The 19,336-nt window shown below is 60.4% G+C and overlaps 1 protein-coding gene across 1 annotated transcript in view; it reads right to left on the bottom strand.

Annotated features, from left to right (window-relative positions):
- The window catches only part of LOC122545689 (rab11 family-interacting protein 4-like), a 205,235-nt gene that overhangs the window by 157,024 nt on the left and 28,875 nt on the right, over positions 1 to 19,336 (bottom strand). The gene's annotated exons all lie outside the window — the stretch shown is intronic.

Below are 19,336 nucleotides of genomic sequence, written 5' to 3'. Positions count from 1 at the left end.
GTCGGTGGGGGGAGGGAGGGGATGGTACACACTGCTGTTACTGAGTGTCGGTGGGGAGGGAGGGGATGGTACACACTGCTGTTACTGAGCGTCGGTGGGGGGGGAGGGAGGGGATGGTACACACTGCTGTTACTGAGCGTCGGTGGGGGGGGAGGGAGGGGATGGTACACACTGCTGTTACTGAGCGTCGGTGTGGGGGGGGAGGGGAGGGGATGGTGCACACTGCTGTTACTGAGCGTCGGTGGGGGGGGAGGGAGGGGATGGTACACACTGCTGTTACTGAGCGTCGGTGGGGGGGAGGGAGGGGATGGTACACACTGCTGTTACTGAGCGTCGGTGTGGGGGGGGAGGGGAGGGGATGGTGCACACTGCTGTTACTGAGTGTCGGTGGGGGGGGGAGGGGATGGTACACACTGCTGTTACTGAGTGTCGGTGGGGGGGGAGGGAGGGGATGGTACACACTGCTGTTACTGAGCGTCGGTGGGGGGGGGGAGGGGATGGTACACACTGCTGTTACTGAGTGTCGGTGGGGGGAGGGAGGGGATGGTACACACTGCTGTTACTGAGTGTCGGTGGGGAGGGAGGGGATGGTACACACTGCTGTTACTGAGTGTCAGTGGGGGCGAGGGAGGGAGGGGATGGTACACACTGCTGTTACTGAGCGTCGGTGGGGGGGGGAGGGAGGGGATGGTACACACTGCTGTTACTGAGCGTCGGTGGGGGGGGGGGGAGGGAGTGGATGGTACACACTGCTGTTACTGAGTGTCGGTGGGGGGGGGAGTGGATGGTACACACTGCTGTTACTGAGCGTCGGTGGGTGGGGGGGGGAGGGGATGGTACACACTGCTGTTACTGAGAGTCGGTGGGGGGGGGAGGGGATGGTACACACTGCTGTTACTGAGTGTCGGTGGGGGGGAGGGAGGGGATGGTACACACTGCTGTTACTGAGCGTCGGTGGGGGGAGGGAGTGGACGGTACAGACTGCTGTTACTGAGTGTCGGTGGGGGGGGGCGGGCGGGGACGGTACAGACTGCTGTTACTGAGTGTCGGTGGGGGGAGGGAGGGGATGGTACACACTGCTGTTACTGAGGGTCTGTGGGGGGGGAGGGAGGGGATGGTACACACTGCTGTTACTGAGCGTCGGTGGGGGGGGAGGGAGGGGATGGTACACACTGCTGTTACTGAGTGTCGGTGGTGGGGGGAGGGAATGGTACACACTGCTGTTACTGAGGGTCTGTGGGGGGGGAGGGAGGGGATGGTACACACTGCTGTTACTGAGCGTCGGTGGGGGGGGGTGGAGGGAGGGGATGGTACACACTGCTGTTACTGAGTGTCGGTGGGGGGGGGAGGGAGGGGATGGTACACACTGCTGTTACTGAGTGTCGGTGGGGGAGGGAGGGGATGGTACACACTGCTGTTACTGAGGGTCTGTGGGGGGGGAGGGAGGGGATGGTACACACTGCTGTTACTGAGCGTCGGTGGGGGGGGGTGGAGGGAGGGGATGGTACACACTGCTGTTACTGAGTGTCGGTGGGGGGGGGGAGGGGATGGTACACACTGCTGTTACTGAGTGTCGGTGGGGGGGGGGAGGGGATGGTACACACTGCTGTTACTGAGTGTCGGTGGGGGGGGGAGGGGATGGTACACACTGCTGTCACTGAGTGTCGGTGGGGGGGGGGAGGGGATGGTACACACTGCTGTTACTGAGTGTCGGTGGTGGGGGGAGGGAATGGTACACACTGCTGTCACTGAGTGTCGGTGGGGGGGGGGAGGGGATGGTACACACTGCTGTTACTGAGTGTCGGTGGGGGGGAGGGAGGGGATGGTACACACTGCTGTTACTGAGTGTCGGTGGGGGGGAGGGGAGGGAGGGGATGGTACACACTGCTGTTACTGAGTGTCGGTGTGGGGGGAGGGAGGAGATGGTACACACTGCTGTCACTGAGTGTCGGTGGGGGGGAGGGAGGGGATGGTACACACTGCTGTTACTGAGCGTCGGTGGGGGGAGGGAGGGGATGGTACACACTGCTGTTACTGAGTGTCGGTGGGGGGGGGAGGGGATGGTACACACTGTTGTTACTGAGCGTCGGTGGGGGGGAGGGAGGGGATGGTACACACTGCTGTTACTGAGTGTCGGTGGGGGGGGGAGGGGATGGTACACACTGTTGTTACTGAGCGTCGGTGGGGGGGAGGGAGGGGATGGTACACACTACTGTTACTGAGCGTCGGTGGGGGAGGGAGGGGATGGTACACACTGCTGTTACTGAGTGTCGGTGGGGGGAGGGAGGTGATGGTACACACTACTGTTACTGAGCGTCGGTGGGGGAGGGAGGGGATGGTACACACTGCTGTTACTGAGTGTCGGTGGGGGGGGGAGGGAGGGGATGGTACACACTGCTGTTACTGAGCGTCGGTGGGGGGGGAGGGAGGGGATGGTACACACTGCTGTTACTGAGTGTCGGTGGGGGGGGGAGGGGATGGTACACACTGTTGTTACTGAGTGTCGGTGGGGGGAGGGAGGGGATGGTACACACTGCTGCTACTGAGCGTCGGTGGGGGGGGGGGGGAGGGGATGTACACACTGCTGTTACTGAGTGTCGGTGGGGGGAGGGAGGGGATGGTACACACTGCTGCTACTGAGCGTCGGTGGGGGGGGGGGGAGGGGATGTACACACTGCTGTTACTGAGTGTCGGTGGGGGGAGGGAGGGGATGGTACACACTGCTGTTACTGAGTGTCGGTGGGGGGAGGGAGGGGATGGTACACACTGCTGTTACTGAGTGTCGGTGGGGGGAGGGAGGGGATGGTACACACTGTTGTTACTGAGTGTCGGTGGGGGGGGGAGGGAGGGGATGGTACACACTGCTGTTACTGAGTGTCGGTGGGGGGAGGGAGGGGATGGTACACACTGCTGTTACTGAGTGTCGGTGGGGGGAGGGAGGGGATGGTACACACTGCTGTTACTGAGTGTCGGTGGGGGGAGGGAGGGGATGGTACACACTGCTGTTACTGAGCGTCGGTGGGGGAGGGAGGGGATGGTACACACTGCTGTTACTGAGTGTCAGTGGGGAGGGTGGGAGGGGATGGTACACACTGCTGTTACTGAGTGTGGGTGGGGGGGGAGGAATGGGATGGTACACACTGCTGTTACTGAGTGTCGGTGGGGGGGGAGGGAGGGGATGGTACACACTGCTGTTACTGAGCGTCGGTGGGGGGGGGAGGGAGGGGATGGTACACACTGCTGTTACTGAGTGTCGGTGGGGGGGAGGGAGGGGATGGTACACACTGCTGGTACTGAGCGTCGGTGGGGAGGGAGGGAGGGGATGGTACACACTGCTGTTACTGAGTGTGGGTGGGGGGGGAGGAATGGGATGGTACACACTGCTGTTACTGAGTGTCGGTGGGGGGGGAGGGAGGGGATGGTACACACTGCTGTTACTGAGCGTCGGTGGGGGGGGGAGGGAGGGGATGGTACACACTGCTGTTACTGAGTGTCGGTGGGGGGGGAGGGGGGGGATGGTACACACTGCTGTTACTGAGTGTCGGTGGGGGGGGAGGGGGGGGATGGTACACACTGCTGTTACTGAGTGTCGGTGGGGGGGGAGGGAGGGGATGGTACACACTGCTGTTACTGAGTGTCGGTGGGGGAGGGGGAGGGGATGGTACACACTGCTGTTACTGAGTGTCGGTGGGGGGGGAGGGAGGGGATGGTACACACTGCTGTTACTGAGCGTCGGTGGGGGGGAGGGAGGGAGGGGATGGTACACACTGCTGTTACTGAGTGTCAGTGGGGAGGGTGGGAGGGGATGGTACACACTGCTGTTACTGAGTGTCGGTGGGGGGGGAGGGGGGGGATGGTACACACTGCTGTTACTGAGTGTCGGTGGGGGGGGAGGGGGGGGATGGTACACACTGCTGTTACTGAGTGTCAGTGGGGGGGGGAGGGAGGGGATGGGACACACTGCTGTTACTGAGTGTCGGTGGGGGAGGGGGAGGGGATGGTACACACTGCTGTTACTGAGTGTCGGTGGGGGGGGAGGGAGGGGATGGTACACACTGCTGTTACTGAGTGTCGGTGGGGGGAGGGAGGAAATGGTACACACTGCTGTTACTGAGGGTCGGTGGGGGGGGGAGGGGATGGTACACACTGCTGTTACTGAGTGTCAGTGGGGGGGGAGGGAGGGGATGGTACACACTGCTGTTACTGAGTGTCGGTGGGGGGGGGAGGGAGGGGATGGTACACACTGCTGTTACTGAGTGTCAGTGGGGAGGGTGGGAGGGGATGGTACACACTGCTGTTACTGAGTGTCGGTGGGGGGGAGGGAGGGGATGGTACACACTGCTGTTACTGAGCGTCGGTGGGGGGGGAGGGAGGGGATGGTACACACTGCTGTTACTGAGTGTCAGTGGGGAGGGAGGGAGGGAGGGGATGGTACACACTGCTGTTACTGAGCGTCGGTGGGGGGGAGGGAGGGGATGGTACACACTGCTGTTACTGAGTGTCGGTGGGGGGAAGGGAGGGGATGGTACACACTGCTGTTACTGAGCGTCGGTGGGGGGGAGGGAGGGGATGGTACACACTGCTGTTACTGAGTGTCGGTGGGGGGAAGGGAGGGGATGGTACACACTGCTGTTACTGAGTGTCGGTGGGGGGGGAGGGAGGGGATGGTACACACTGCTGTTACTGAGTGTCGGTGGGGGGAAGGGAGGGGATGGTACACACTGCTGTTACTGAGCGTCGGTGGGGGGGAGGGAGGGGATGGTACACACTGCTGTTACTGAGTGTCGGTGGGGGGAAGGGAGGGGATGGTACACACTGCTGTTACTGAGTGTCGGTGGGGGGGGAGGGAGGGGATGGTACACACTGCTGTTACTGAGCGTCGGTGGGGGGGAGGGAGGGGATGGTACACACTGCTGTTACTGAGCGTCGGTGGGGGGGAGGGAGGGGATGGTACACACTGCTGTTACTGAGCGTCGGTGGGGGGTGGGGGAGGGGATGGTACACACTGCTGTTACTGAGCGTCGGTTGGGGGAGGGAGGGGATGGTACACACTGCTGTTACTGAGCGTCGGTGGGGGGGGAGGGAGGGGATGGTACACACTGCTGTTACTGAGCGTCGGTGGGGGGTGGGGGAGGGGATGGTACACACTGCTGTTACTGAGTGTCGGTGGGGGGAGGGAGGGGATGGTACACACTGCTGTTACTGAGCGTCGGTGGGGGGGAGGGAGGGCATGGTACACACTGCTGTTACTGAGTGTCGGTGGGGAGGGAGGGAGGGGATGGTACACACTGCTGTTACTGAGTGTCGGTGGGGGCGGAGGGAGGGGATGGTACACACTGCTGTTACTGAGTGTCGGTGGGGGGGGAGGGAGGGGATGGTACACACTGCTGTTACTGAGTGTCGGTGGGGGGAGGGAGGGAGGGGATGGTACACACTGTTGTTACTGAGCGCCGGTGGGGGGGAGGGAGGGGATGGTACACACTGTTGTTACTGAGCGTCGGTGGGGAGGGAGGGAGGGGATGGTACACACTGCTGTTACTGAGTGTCGGTGGGGGGGAGGGAGGGAGGGGATGGTACACACTGCTGTTACTGAGCGTCGGTGGGGGGGGAGGGGGGGGATGGTACACACTGCTGTTACTGAGTGTCGGTGGGGAGGGGGAGGGGATGGTACACACTGCTGTTACTGAGTGTCGGTGGGGGGGGAGGGAGGGGATGGTACACACTGCTGTTACTGAGCGTCGGTGGGGGGCGAGGGAGGGGATGGTACACACTGCTGTTACTGAGCGTCGGTGGGGGGGAGGGAGGGGATGGTACACACTGCTGTTACTGAGCGTCGGTGGGGGGGAGAGAGGAAGGGGATGGTACACACTGCTGTTACTGAGCCTCGGTGGGGGGGAGGGAGAGGATGGTACACACTGCTGTTACTGAGTGTCGGTGGGGGGAGGGAGGGAGGGGATGGTACACACTGCTGTTACTGAGCGTCGGTGGGCGGAGGGAGGGGATGGTACACACTGTTGTTACTGAGCGTCGGTGGGGAGGGAGGGAGGGGATGGTACACACTGCTGTTACTGAGCGTCGGTGGGAGGGAGGGAGGGGATGGTACACACTGCTGTTACTGAGCGTCGGTGGGGGGAGGGAGGGGATGGTACACACTGCTGTTACTGAGCGTCAGTGGGGGGGGAGGGAGGGAGGGGATGGTACACACTGCTGTTACTGAGTGTGGGTGGGGGGGGAGGGATGGGATGGTACACACTGCTGTTACTGAGTGTCGGTGGGGGGGGAGGGAGGGGATGGTACACACTGCTGTTACTGAGCGTCGGTGGGAGGGAGGGAGGGGATGGTACACACTGCTGTTACTGAGCGTCGGTGGGGGGGAGGGAGGGGATGGTACACACTGCTGTTACTGAGCGTCGGTGGGGGGGAGGGAGGGAGGGGATGGTACACACTGCTGTTACTGAGTGTCAGTGGGGAGGGTGGGAGGGGATGGTACACACTGCTGTTACTGAGTGTCGGTGGGGGGGGAGGGAGGGGATGGGACACACTGCTGTTACTGAGTGTCGGTGGGGGGGGAGGGGGGGGATGGTACACACTGCTGTTACTGAGCGTCGGTGGGGGGGAGGGAGGGAGGGGATGGTACACACTGCTGTTACTGAGTGTCAGTGGGGAGGGTGGGAGGGGATGGTACACACTGCTGTTACTGAGTGTCGGTGGGGGGGGAGGGAGGGGATGGGACACACTGCTATTACTGAGTGTCGGTGGGGGGGGAGGGGGGGGATGGTACACACTGCTGTTACTGAGTGTCGGTGGGGGGGGAGGGAGGGGATGGTACACACTGCTGTTACTGAGTGTCAGTGGGGAGGGTGGGAGGGGATGGTACACACTGCTGTGACTGAGCGTCGGTGGGGGGGGGAGGGGATGGTACACACTGCTGCTACTGAGCGTCGGTGGGGGGGGGGGGGGGAGGGGATGGTACACACTGCTGTTACTGAGTGCCGGTGGGGGGAGGGAGGGGATGGTACACACTGCTGTTACTGAGCGTCGGTGGGGGGAGGGAGGGGATGGTACACACTGCTGTTACTGAGTGTCGGTGGGGGGAGGGAGGGGATGGTACACACTGCTGTAACTGAGGGTCGGTGGGGGGAGGGAGGGGATGGTACACACTGCTGTTACTGAGCGTCGGTGGGGGGGGGGAGGGGATGGTACACACTGCTGTTACTGAGTGTCGGTGGGGGGAGGGAGGGGATGGTACACACTGCTGCTACTGAGCGTCGGTGGGGGGGGGGGGAGGGGATGGTACACACTGCTGTTACTGAGTGTCGGTGGGGGAGGGAGGGGATGGTACACACTGCTGTTAATGAGCGTCGGTGGGGGGGAGGGAGGAGATGGTACACACTGCTGTTACTGAGCGTCGGTGGGGGGAGGGAGAGGATGGTACACACTGCTGTTACTGTGCGTCGGTGGGGAGGGAGGGAGGGGATGGTACACACTGCTGTTACTGAGCGTCGGTGGGGGGAGGGAGGGGATGGTACACACTGCTGTTACTGTGCGTCGGTGGGAGGAGGGAGGGGATGGTACACACTGCTGTTACTGTGCGTCGGTGGGAGGAGGGAGGGGATGGTACACACTGCTGTTACTGTGCGTCGGTGGGGAGGGAGGGAGGGGATGGTACACACTGCTGTTACTGAGCGTCGGTTGGGGGGGAGGGAGGGGATGGTACACACTGCTGTTACTGAGCGTCGGTGGGGGGGGAGGGAGGGGATGGTACACACTGCTGTTACTGAGCGTCGGTGGGGAGGGAGGGAGGGGATGGTACACACTGCTGTTACTGAGTGTCGGTTGGGGGGGAGGGAGGGGATGGTACACACTGCTGTTACTGAGTGTCGGTTGGGGGGGAGGGAGGGGATGGTACACACTGCTGTTACTGAGCGTCGGTGGGGAGGGAGGGAGGGGATGGTACACACTGCTGTTACTGAGCGTCGGTGGGGGGGGAGGGAGGGGATGGTACACACTGTTGTTACTGAGCGCCGGTGGGGGGGAGGGAGGGCATGGTACACACTGCTGTTACTGAGTGTCGGTGGGGGGGAGGGAGGGAGGGGATGGTACACACTGCTGTTACTGAGCGTCGGTGGGGAGGGAGGGATGGGATGGTACACACTGCTGTTACTGAGTGTCGGTGGGGAGGGAGGGATGGGATGGTACACACTGCTGTTACTGAGCATCGGTGGGGGGGAGGGAGGGAGGGGATGGTACACACTGCTGTTACTGAGCATCGGTGGGGGGGAGGGAGGGAGGGGATGGTACACACTGCTGTTACTGAGTGTCGGTGGGGGGAGGGAGGGGATGGTACACACTGCTGTTACTGAGCGTCGGTGGGGGGGGGAGGGGATGGTACACACTGCTGTTACTGAGTGTCAGTGGGGGGAAGGGAGGGGATGGTACACACTGCTGTTTCTGAGCGTCGGTGGGGGGGAGGGAGGGGATGGTACACACTGCTGTTACTGAGTGTCGGTGGGGGGGGAGGGAGGGGATGGTACACACTGCTGTTACTGAGTGTCGGTGGGGAGGGAGGGATGGGATGGTACACACTGCTGTTACTGAGTGTCGGTGGGGGGAGGGAGGGGATGGTACACACTGCTGTTACTGAGTGTTGGTGGGGGGGGAGGGAGGGGATGGTACACACTGCTGTTACTGAGTGTCTGTGGGGGGGGAGGGAGGGGATGGTACACACTGCTGTTACTGAGCGTCGGTGGGGGGGAGGGAGGGGATGGTACACACTGCTGTTACTGAGTGTTGGTGGGGGGGGGAGGGAGGGGATGGTACACACTGCTGTTACTGAGTGTTGGTGGGGGGGGGAGGGAGGGGATGGTACACACTGCTGTTACTGAGCGTCGGTGGGGGGGAGGGGGGGGATGGTACACACTGCTGTTACTGAGTGTCGGTGGGGGGGGAGGGGGGGGATGGTACACACTGCTGTTACTGAGCGTCGGTGGGTGGGAGGGAGGGAGGGGATGGTACACACTGCTGTTACTGAGTGTCAGTGGGGAGGGTGGGAGGGGATGGTACACACTGCTGTTACTGAGTGTCGGTGGGGGGGGAGGGAGGGGATGGGACACACTGCTGTTACTGAGTGTCGGTGGGGGGGAGGGAGGGGATGGTACACACTGCTGTTACTGAGTGTCGGTTGGGGGAGGGAGGGGATGGTACACACTGCTGTTACTGAGTGTCGGTTGGGGGAGGGAGGGGATGGTACACACTGCTGTTACTGAGTGTCGGTGGGGGGGAGGGAGGGGATGGTACACACTGCTGTTACTGAGTGTCGGTGGGGGGGGAGGGAGGGGATGGTACACACTGCTGTTACTGAGTGTCGGTGGGGGGGGAGGGAGGGGATGGTACACACTGCTGTTACTGAGTGTCGGTGGGGGGGGGAGGGAGGGGATGGTACACACTGCTGTTACTGAGTGTCAGTGGGGAGGGTGGGAGGGGATGGTACACACTGCTGTGACTGAGCGTCGGTGGGGGGGGGAGGGGAAGGTACACACTGCTGCTACTGAGCGTCGGTTGGGGGGGGGGGGAGGGGATGGTACACACTGCTGTTACTGAGTGCCGGTGGGGGGAGGGAGGGGATGGTACACACTGCTGTTACTGAGCGTCGGTGGGGGGAGGGAGGGGATGGTACACACTGCTGTTACTGAGTGTCGGTGGGGGGAGGGAGGGGATGGTACACACTGCTGTTACTGAGTGTCGGTGGGGGAGGGAGGGGATGGTACACACTGCTGTTACTGAGCGTCGGTGGGGGAGGGAGGGGATGGTACACACTGCTGTTACTGAGTGTCGGTGGGGGAGGGAGGGGATGGTACACACTGCTGTTAATGAGCGTCGGTGGGGGGGAGGGAGGAGATGGTACACACTGCTGTTACTGAGTGTCAGTGGGGAGGGTGGGAGGGGATGGTACACACTGCTGTTACTGTGCGTCGGTGGGGGAGGGAGGGGATGGTACACACTGCTGTTACTGAGTGTCGGTGGGGGGGGAGGGAGGGGATGGTACACACTGCTGTTACTGAGCGTCGGTGGGGGGAGGGAGAGGATGGTACACACTGCTGTTACTGTGCGTCGGTGGGGAGGGAGGGAGGGGATGGTACACACTGCTGTTACTGTGCGTCGGTGGGGAGGGAGGGAGGGGATGGTACACACTGCTGTTACTGAGTGTCGGTTGGGGGGGAGGGAGGGGATGGTACACACTGCTGTTACTGAGCGTCGGTGGGGAGGGAGGGAGGGGATGGTACACACTGCTGTTACTGAGTGTCGGTGGGGGGGGAGGGAGGGGATGGTACACACTGCTGTTACTGAGCGTCGGTGGGGGAGGGAGGGGATGGTACACACTGCTGTTACTGAGCGTCGGTGGGGGGGGAGGGAGGGGATGGTACACACTGTTGTTACTGAGTGTCGGTGGGGGGGGAGGGGGGGGGATGGTACACACTGCTGTTACTGAGTGTCGGTGGGGAGGGAGGGATGGGATGGTACACACTGCTGTTACTGAGCATCGGTGGGGGGGAGGGAGGGAGGGGATGGTACACACTGCTGTTACTGAGCGTCGGTGGGGGGGGAGGGGGGGGGATGGTACACACTGCTGTTACTGAGTGTCGGTGGGGAGGGAGGGATGGGATGGTACACACTGCTGTTACTGAGCATCGGTGGGGGGGAGGGAGGGAGGGGATGGTACACACTGCTGTCACTGAGCGTCGGTGGGGGGGGAGGGGGGGATGGTACACACTGCTGTTACTGAGTGTCGGTGGGGAGGGAGGGATGGGATGGTACACACTGCTGTTACGGAGTGTCGGTGGGGGGAGGGAGGGGATGGTACACACTGCTGTTACTGAGCGTCGGTGGGGGGGGGAGGGGATGGTACACACTGCTGTTACTGAGTGTCAGTGGGGGGAAGGGAGGGGATGGTACACACTGCTGTTTCTGAGCGTCGGTGGGGGGGAGGGAGGGGATGGTACACACTGCTGTTACTGAGTGTCGGTGGGGAGGGAGGGATGGGATGGTACACACTGCTGTTACTGAGTGTCGGTGGGGGGAGGGAGGGGATGGTACACACTGCTGTTACTGAGTGTCTGTGGGGGGGGAGGGAGGGGATGGTACACACTGCTGTTACTGAGCGTCGGTGGGGGGAGGGAGGGGATGGTACACACTGCTGTTACTGAGTGTTGGTGGGGGTGGGAGGGAGGGGATGGTACACACTGCTGTTACTGAGTGTCGGTGGGGGGAGGGAGGGGATGGTACACACTGCTGTTACTGAGTGTTGGTGGGGGGGGGAGGGAGGGGATGGTACACACTGCTGTTACTGAGTGTCTGTGGGGGGGGAGGGAGGGGATGGTACACACTGCTGTTACTGAGTGTCGGTGGGGGGGGAGGGAGGGGATGGTACACACTGCTGTTACTGAGCGTCGGTGGGGGGGAGGGAGGGGATGGTACACACTGCTGTTACTGAGCGTCGGTGGGGGGGGAGGGGATGGTACACACTGCTGTTACTGAGCGTCGGTGGGGGGAGGGAGGGGATGGTACACACTGCTGTTACTGACCGTCAATGGGGGGGGGGAGGGAGGGGATGGTACACACTGCTGTTACTGAGCGTCGGTGGGGGGGGAGGGAGGGGATGGTACACACTGCTGTTACTGAGCGTCGGTGGGGGGAGGGAGGAAGGGGATGGTACACACTGCTGTTACTGAGCGTCGGTGGGGGGGGGAGGGAGGGGATGGTACACACTGCTGTTACTGAGCGTCGGTGGGGGGAGGGAGGAAGGGGATGGTACACACTGCTGTTACTGAGTGTCGGTGGGGGGGAGGGAGGGGATGGTACACACTGCTGTTACTGAGTGTCGGTGGGGGGGGAGGGAGGGGATGGTACACACTGCTGTTACTGAGCGTCTGTGGGAGGGAGGGGATGGTACACATTGCTGTTACTGAGCGTCGGTGGTGGGGAGGGAGGGGATGGTACACACTGCTGTTACTGAGCGTCGGTGGGGGGGAGATAGGAAGGGGATGGTACACACTGCTGTTACTGAGCGTCGGTGGGGGGGAGGGAGAGGATGGTACACACTGCTGTTACTGAGTGTCGGTGGGGGGAGGAAGGGAGGGGATGGTACACACTGCTGTTACTGAGTGTCAGTGGGGGGCGAGGGAGGGGATGGTACACACTGCTGTTACTGAGTGTCAGTGGGGGAGGGAGGGAGGGGATGGTACACACTGCTGTTACTGAGTGTCGGTGTGGGGGGAGGGAGGGGATGGTACACACTGCTGTTACTGAGCGTCGGTGGGGGGGAGAGGGAGGGGATGGTACACACTGCTGTTACTGAGTGTCGGTGGGGGGGGAGGGGGGGGATGGTACACACTGCTGTTTCTGAGCGTCGGTGGGGGGGAGGGAGGGGATGGTACACACTGCTGTTACTGAGTGTCGGTGGGGGGGGAGGGAGGGGATGGTACACACTGCTGTTACTGAGTGTCGGTGGGGAGGGAGGGATGGGATGGTACACACTGCTGTTACTGAGTGTCGGTGGGGGGAGGGAGGGGATGGTACACACTGCTGTTACTGAGTGTTGGTGGGGGGGGAGGGAGGGGATGGTACACACTGCTGTTACTGAGTGTCTGTGGGGGGGGAGGGAGGGGATGGTACACACTGCTGTTACTGAGCGTCGGTGGGGGGGGGAGGGGATGGTACACACTGCTGTTACTGAGTGTCAGTGGGGGGAAGGGAGGGGATGGTACACACTGCTGTTTCTGAGCGTCGGTGGGGGGGAGGGAGGGGATGGTACACACTGCTGTTACTGAGTGTCGGTGGGGGGGGAGGGAGGGGATGGTACACACTGCTGTTACTGAGTGTCGGTGGGGAGGGAGGGATGGGATGGTACACACTGCTGTTACTGAGTGTCGGTGGGGGGAGGGAGGGGATGGTACACACTGCTGTTACTGAGTGTTGGTGGGGGGGGAGGGAGGGGATGGTACACACTGCTGTTACTGAGTGTCTGTGGGGGGGGAGGGAGGGGATGGTACACACTGCTGTTACTGAGCGTCGGTGGGGGGGAGGGAGGGGATGGTACACACTGCTGTTACTGAGTGTTGGTGGGGGGGGGAGGGAGGGGATGGTACACACTGCTGTTACTGAGTGTTGGTGGGGGGGGGAGGGAGGGGATGGTACACACTGCTGTTACTGAGCGTCGGTGGGGGGGAGGGGGGGGATGGTACACACTGCTGTTACTGAGTGTCGGTGGGGGTGAGGGGGGGGATGGTACACACTGCTGTTACTGAGCGTCGGTGGGGGGGAGGGAGGGAGGGGATGGTACACACTGCTGTTACTGAGTGTCAGTGGGGAGGGTGGGAGGGGATGGTACACACTGCTGTTACTGAGTGTCGGTGGGGGGGGAGGGAGGGGATGGGACACACTGCTGTTACTGAGTGTCGGTGGGGGGGAGGGAGGGGATGGTACACACTGCTGTTACTGAGTGTCAGTGGGGGGGAGGGAGGGGATGGTACACACTGCTGTTACTGAGTGTCGGTGGGGGGGAGGGAGGGGATGGTACACACTGCTGTTACTGAGTGTCGGTGGGGGGGGAGGGAGGGGATGGTACACACTGCTGTTACTGAGTGTCGGTGGGGGGGGAGGGAGGGGATGGTACACACTGCTGTTACTGAGTGTCGGTGGGGGGGGGAGGGAGGGGATGGTACACACTGCTGTTACTGAGTGTCAGTGGGGAGGGTGGGAGGGGATGGTACACACTGCTGTGACTGAGCGTCGGTGGGGGGGGGAGGGGATGGTACACACTGCTGCTACTGAGCGTCGGTGGGGGGGGGGGGGGAGGGGATGGTACACACTGCTGTTACTGAGTGCCGGTGGGGGGAGGGAGGGGATGGTACACACTGCTGTTACTGAGCGTCGGTGGGGGGAGGGAGGGGATGGTACACACTGCTGTTACTGAGTGTCGGTGGGGGGAGGGAGGGGATGGTACACACTGCTGTTAATGAGCGTCGGTGGGGGGGAGGGAGGAGATGGTACACACTGCTGTTACTGAGTGTCAGTGGGGAGGGTGGGAGGGGATGGTACACACTGCTGTTACTGAGCGTCGGTGGGGGAGGGAGGGGATGGTACACCCTGCTGTTACTGAGTGTCGGTGGGGGAGGGAGGGGATGGTACACACTGCTGTTAATGAGCGTCGGTGGGGGGGAGGGAGGGGATGGTACACACTGCTGTTACTGAGTGTCGGTGGGGGAGGGAGGGGATGGTACACACTGCTGTTAATGAGCGTCGGTGGGGGGGAGGGAGGAGATGGTACACACTGCTGTTACTGAGTGTCAGTGGGGAGGGTGGGAGGGGATGGTACACACTGGTGTTACTGAGCGTCGGTGGGGGAGGGAGGGGATGGTACACACTGCTGTTACTGAGTGTCGGTGGGGGAGGGAGGGGATGGTACACACTGCTGTTAATGAGCGTCGGTGGGGGGGAGGGAGGAGATGGTACACACTGCTGTTACTGAGTGTCAGTGGGGAGGGTGGGAGGGGATGGTACACACTGCTGTTACTGTGCGTCGGTGGGGGAGGGAGGGGATGGTACACACTGCTGTTACTGAGTGTCGGTGGGGGGGGAGGGAGGGGATGGTACACACTGCTGTTACTGTGCGTCGGTGGGAGGAGGGAGGGGATGGTACACACTGCTGTTACTGTGCGTCGGTGGGAGGAGGGAGGGGATGGTACACACTGCTGTTACTGTGCGTCGGTGGGGAGGGAGGGAGGGGATGGTACACACTGCTGTTACTGAGCGTCGGTGGGGGGGAGGGAGGGGATGGTACACACTGCTGTTACTGAGCGTCGGTGGGGGGGAGGGAGGGGATGGTACACACTGCTGTTACTGAGCGTCGGTGGGGGGAGGGAGGGGATGGTACACACTGCTGTTACTGACCGTCAATGGGGGGGGGGAGGGAGGGGATGGTACACACTGCTGTTACTGAGCGTCGGTGGGGGGGGAGGGAGGGGATGGTACACACTGCTGTTACTGAGCGTCGGTGGGGGGAGGGAGGAAGGGGATGGTACACACTGCTGTTACTGAGCGTCGGTGGGGGGGGAGGGAGGGGATGGTACACACTGCTGTTACTGAGCGTCGGTGGGGGGAGGGAGGAAGGGGATGGTACACACTGCTGTTACTGAGTGTCGGTGGGGGGGAGGGAGGGGATGGTACACACTGCTGTTACTGAGTGTCGGTGGGGGGGGAGGGAGGGGATGGTACACACTGCTGTTACTGAGCGTCTGTGGGAGGGAGGGGATGGTACACATTGCTGTTACTGAGCGTCGGTGGTGGGGAGGGAGGGGATGGTACACACTGCTGTTACTGAGCGTCGGTGGGGGGGAGATAGGAAGGGGATGGTACACACTGCTGTTACTGAGCGTCGGTGGGGGGGAGGGAGAGGATGGTACACACTGCTGTTACTGAGTGTCGGTGGGGGGAGGAAGGGAGGGGATGGTACACACTGCTGTTACTGAGTGTCAGTGGGGGGCGAGGGAGGGGATGGTACACACTGCTGTTACTGAGTGTCAGTGGGGGAGGGAGGGAGGGGATGGTACACACTGCTGTTACTGAGTGTCGGTGTGGGGGGAGGGAGGGGATGGTACACACTGCTGTTACTGAGCGTCGGTGGGGGGGAGAGGGAGGGGATGGTACACACTGCTGTTACTGAGTGTCGGTGGGGGGGGAGGGGAGGGGATGGTACACACTGCTGTTACTGAGCGTCGGTGGGGGGGAGGGAGGGGATGTTTGTGGATGTGGAGCCAATCAATCTGGTTGCTTTATCCTGGATGGTTAATGATGAAACCCAGGATGATGACAGTGGGGGATTCAGTGATGGTAATACTGTTGAATGTCAAGGGTTGGTGGTTAGTGTGTCTCTTATTGATGATGGTCATTGTCTGGCATTTGTGTGGTTGTCGACCCAAGCCTGGATATTGTCCAGATCTTGTTGCATTTGACCACAGATTACTTCAGTATCTGAGGAGTCGCGAATGGTGCTGAGCATTGTGCAATCATCAGCGAACATCCCTAATTCTGACCTTATGACAGAGGGAAGGTCATTGATGAAGCTGCTGAAGATGGTTGGGCCTCAGACACTATCTTGAGGGACTCCTGCAGAGATGTCCTGGAGCTGTGGTAACTGACCCTCCACAGCCACAACCGTCTTGCTCTGTGCCAGTTATATCTCTAACCAGCAGAGAGTTTGCCCCCTGATACCCATTAATTCCATGAGGAGAAAGTGAGGTCTGCAGGTGCTGGAGATCAGAGCTGAAAATGTGTAGCTGGAAAAGCGCAGCAGGTCAGGCAGCATCCAGGGAACAGGCCTCCTTCTTCAAGGACCGCAATTTCCCTCCCGACGTGGTCGACGATGCCCTCCACCGCATCTCTTCCACTTCCCGCTCCTCCGCCCTTGAGCCCCGCCCCTCCAACCGCCACCAGGACAGAACCCCACTGGTCCTCACCTACCACCCCACCAATCTCCATGTACAGCGCATCATCCGCCGTCATTTCCGCCACCTCCAAACGGACCCCACCACCAAGGATATATTTCCCTCCCCTCCCCTATCAGCGTTCTGTAAAGACCACTCCCTCCGTGACTCCCTCGTCAGATCCACACCCCCCACCAACCCAACCTCCACTCCCGGCACCTTCCCCTGCAACCGCAGGAGGTGCAAGACTTGCGCCCACACCTCCCCCCTCACCTCCCTCCAAGGCCCCAAAGGAAACTTCCATATCCGCCACAGATTCACCTGTACCTCCACACATATCATCTATTGCATCCTCTGCACCCGATGTGGCCTCCTCTATATTGGGGAGACAGGCCGACTACTTGCGGAGCGTTTCAGAGAACACCTCTGGGACACCCGGACCAACCAACCCAACCACCCTGTGGCTCAACATTTCAATTCCCCCTCCCACTCCACCGAGGATATGCAGGTCTTTGGACTCCTCCATTGCCAGACCATAGCAACACGACGGCTGGAGGAAGAACGCCTCATCTTCCGCCTAGGAACCCTCCAACCACAAGGGATGAACTCGGATTTCACCAGTTTCCTCATTTCCCCTCCCCCCACCTTGTCTCAGTCAAATCCATCGAACTCAGCACCGCCTTCCTAACCTGCAATCTTCTTCCCGACCTCTCCGCCCCCACCCCAGTCTGACCTATCACCCTCACCTTGACCTCTTTCCACCTATCACATTTCCGATGCCCCTCCCCCAAGTCCCTCCTCCCTACCTTTTATCTTAACCTGCTGGACACACTTTCCTCATTCCTGAAGAAGGGCTTATGCCCGAAACGTTGATTCTCCTGCTCCTTGGATGCTGCCTGACCTGCTGCGCTTTTCCAGCAACACATTTTCAACCCATTGATCCCAGTTTTGCCAGGGCTCCTTGATGCCTTACTCGGTCAAATGCAGCCCTGATGTCAAGAGCTGTCCCTCTCCCCACCCCAATGGAATTCAGCTCCTTTGTCCAAGTTTGAACCAAGGCTGTAATGAGGTCAGGAGCTGAGTGACCCTGGGGGAACCCAAACTGGGTGTTACTCAGCAGGTTATTGCTGAGCAGGTGCTGCTTGATAGCCCTGTTGATGAGCCCTTCATCACTTTACTGATGATGGAGAGTAGACTGATGGGGTGGGAACTGGCCAGGTTGGATTTGTCCTGCTTTTTGTGTCCAGGACATACCTGGGCAATTTTCCCCATTGTCGGATCGATGCCATTGTTGTAACTGGACTGGAAGAGCTTGGCGAGGGGAGCGGCACGTTCTGGAGCACACGTTTTCAGGACTATTGCTGGAATGTTTTCAGGGCCCATTGCCTTTGCAGTATCCAGTGCCTCGAACTGTTTCTTGATATCACATGGAGTGAATTGAATTGGCTGGAGACTGGTATCTGTGATCACTGGAGGAGCCCAAGACAGATCATCCACTCAGCACTTCCGGCTGAAGATTGTTGCGAATGCATCAGCCTTGTCTTTTGCCCCGATGTGCTGGGTTCCCCCATCATTGAGGTTGGGATATTTGTGGAGCCCCCTCCCCCAGTGAGTTGTTTAATTGTCTATCACATTCACGGTTGGATGTTTGGGTTAAAAAAAATTCACGCATTACAGCTTAAAAATCTCTCCCAAACAGAGGGAGAATTTCTCTGTCCCATCTGTCCAGACCCTCAAGACAGAAACAATCCCTCACCCCTCCATCTCTTCACCAACCTCACTCCTCGCAGGACTGGGGCCGACAGTGACAGTAGGCTGGGAGTGAGGGGGAGGATGTGAGGGAGAGGGAGAGACGGTGAGGGGAGAGACAGAGAGAGGGTGGGGGAGACGGTGAGGGAGTGAAAGGAGTAGAGGGTGGGGTTTTTGTTACCTCTGAATATATCACCTCCCATTTGTGCTGACCACCCCACAGGGCAGTGGCCTCACTTTGGGAAATTCCTGCTTTAGCCATTTGGGAAATGGTCAGTTTTGCCTGAACTCCTTTTGCGAAATGTATTCTGTCCCTGGACCTTACCCTGACCTTGACCATACCCTGACCTTACCCTGACCATACCCTGACCTTACCCTGACCTTACCCTGACCATACCCTGACCATACCCTGACCTTACCCTGACCTTGACCTTACCCTGACCATACCCTGACCATACCCTGACCCTGACCATACCCTGACTATACCCTGACCCTGACCATACCTTGACCATACCCTGACCTTACCCTGACCTTACCCTGACCATACCCTGACCTTACCCTGACCTTACCCTGACCCTGACTATACCCTGACCCTGACCTTACCCTGACCATACCCTGACCTTACCCTGACCTTGACCATACCCTGACCTTAACCATACCCTGACCTTACCCTGACCATACCCTGACCATACCCTGACCTTACCCTGACCATACCCTGACTATGCCCTGACCCTGACCATACACTCCCTGACAACTTCCTCAAGTTCATTTCTTATTTGACCCAAAAACCTGCTCTCCTCATACCGAGTCAGGGGTCACAGGTCAGCAGACACCAGCTCAGGGGGTACTGGGTTAGGGGTGACTGGTCAGTGCACCCAGTGTACTTGGTGAGTGTGTGATCCGTGTGCAGTTTCCAATCTGATCCTCCAGGGGGACACTCTGAGCAAACACCTCGATATTTATAGCATTCATCAACACCTTCCGAAAATATCAGCAACGCAGAATGTTCCAGAAACAGAAAGGAGTCATTCCTTCAATTCAGAAGAATGCTTTGGAGAGAAAATGGAGCAGTGAGAATATAGCAGGCCATTCTGCCCATCAACCAG

The sequence above is a fragment of the Chiloscyllium plagiosum genome, unplaced genomic scaffold (assembly GCF_037043375.1).
Source record: "Chiloscyllium plagiosum isolate Xiang-an unplaced genomic scaffold, Cpla_swu_hap1 HiC_scaffold_25, whole genome shotgun sequence".
Lineage (NCBI taxonomy): Eukaryota > Metazoa > Chordata > Chondrichthyes > Orectolobiformes > Hemiscylliidae > Chiloscyllium > Chiloscyllium plagiosum.
The sequence above is the reverse complement of the archived record's forward strand: the minus strand, read 5'-3'. Positions and strand labels throughout refer to the sequence as shown.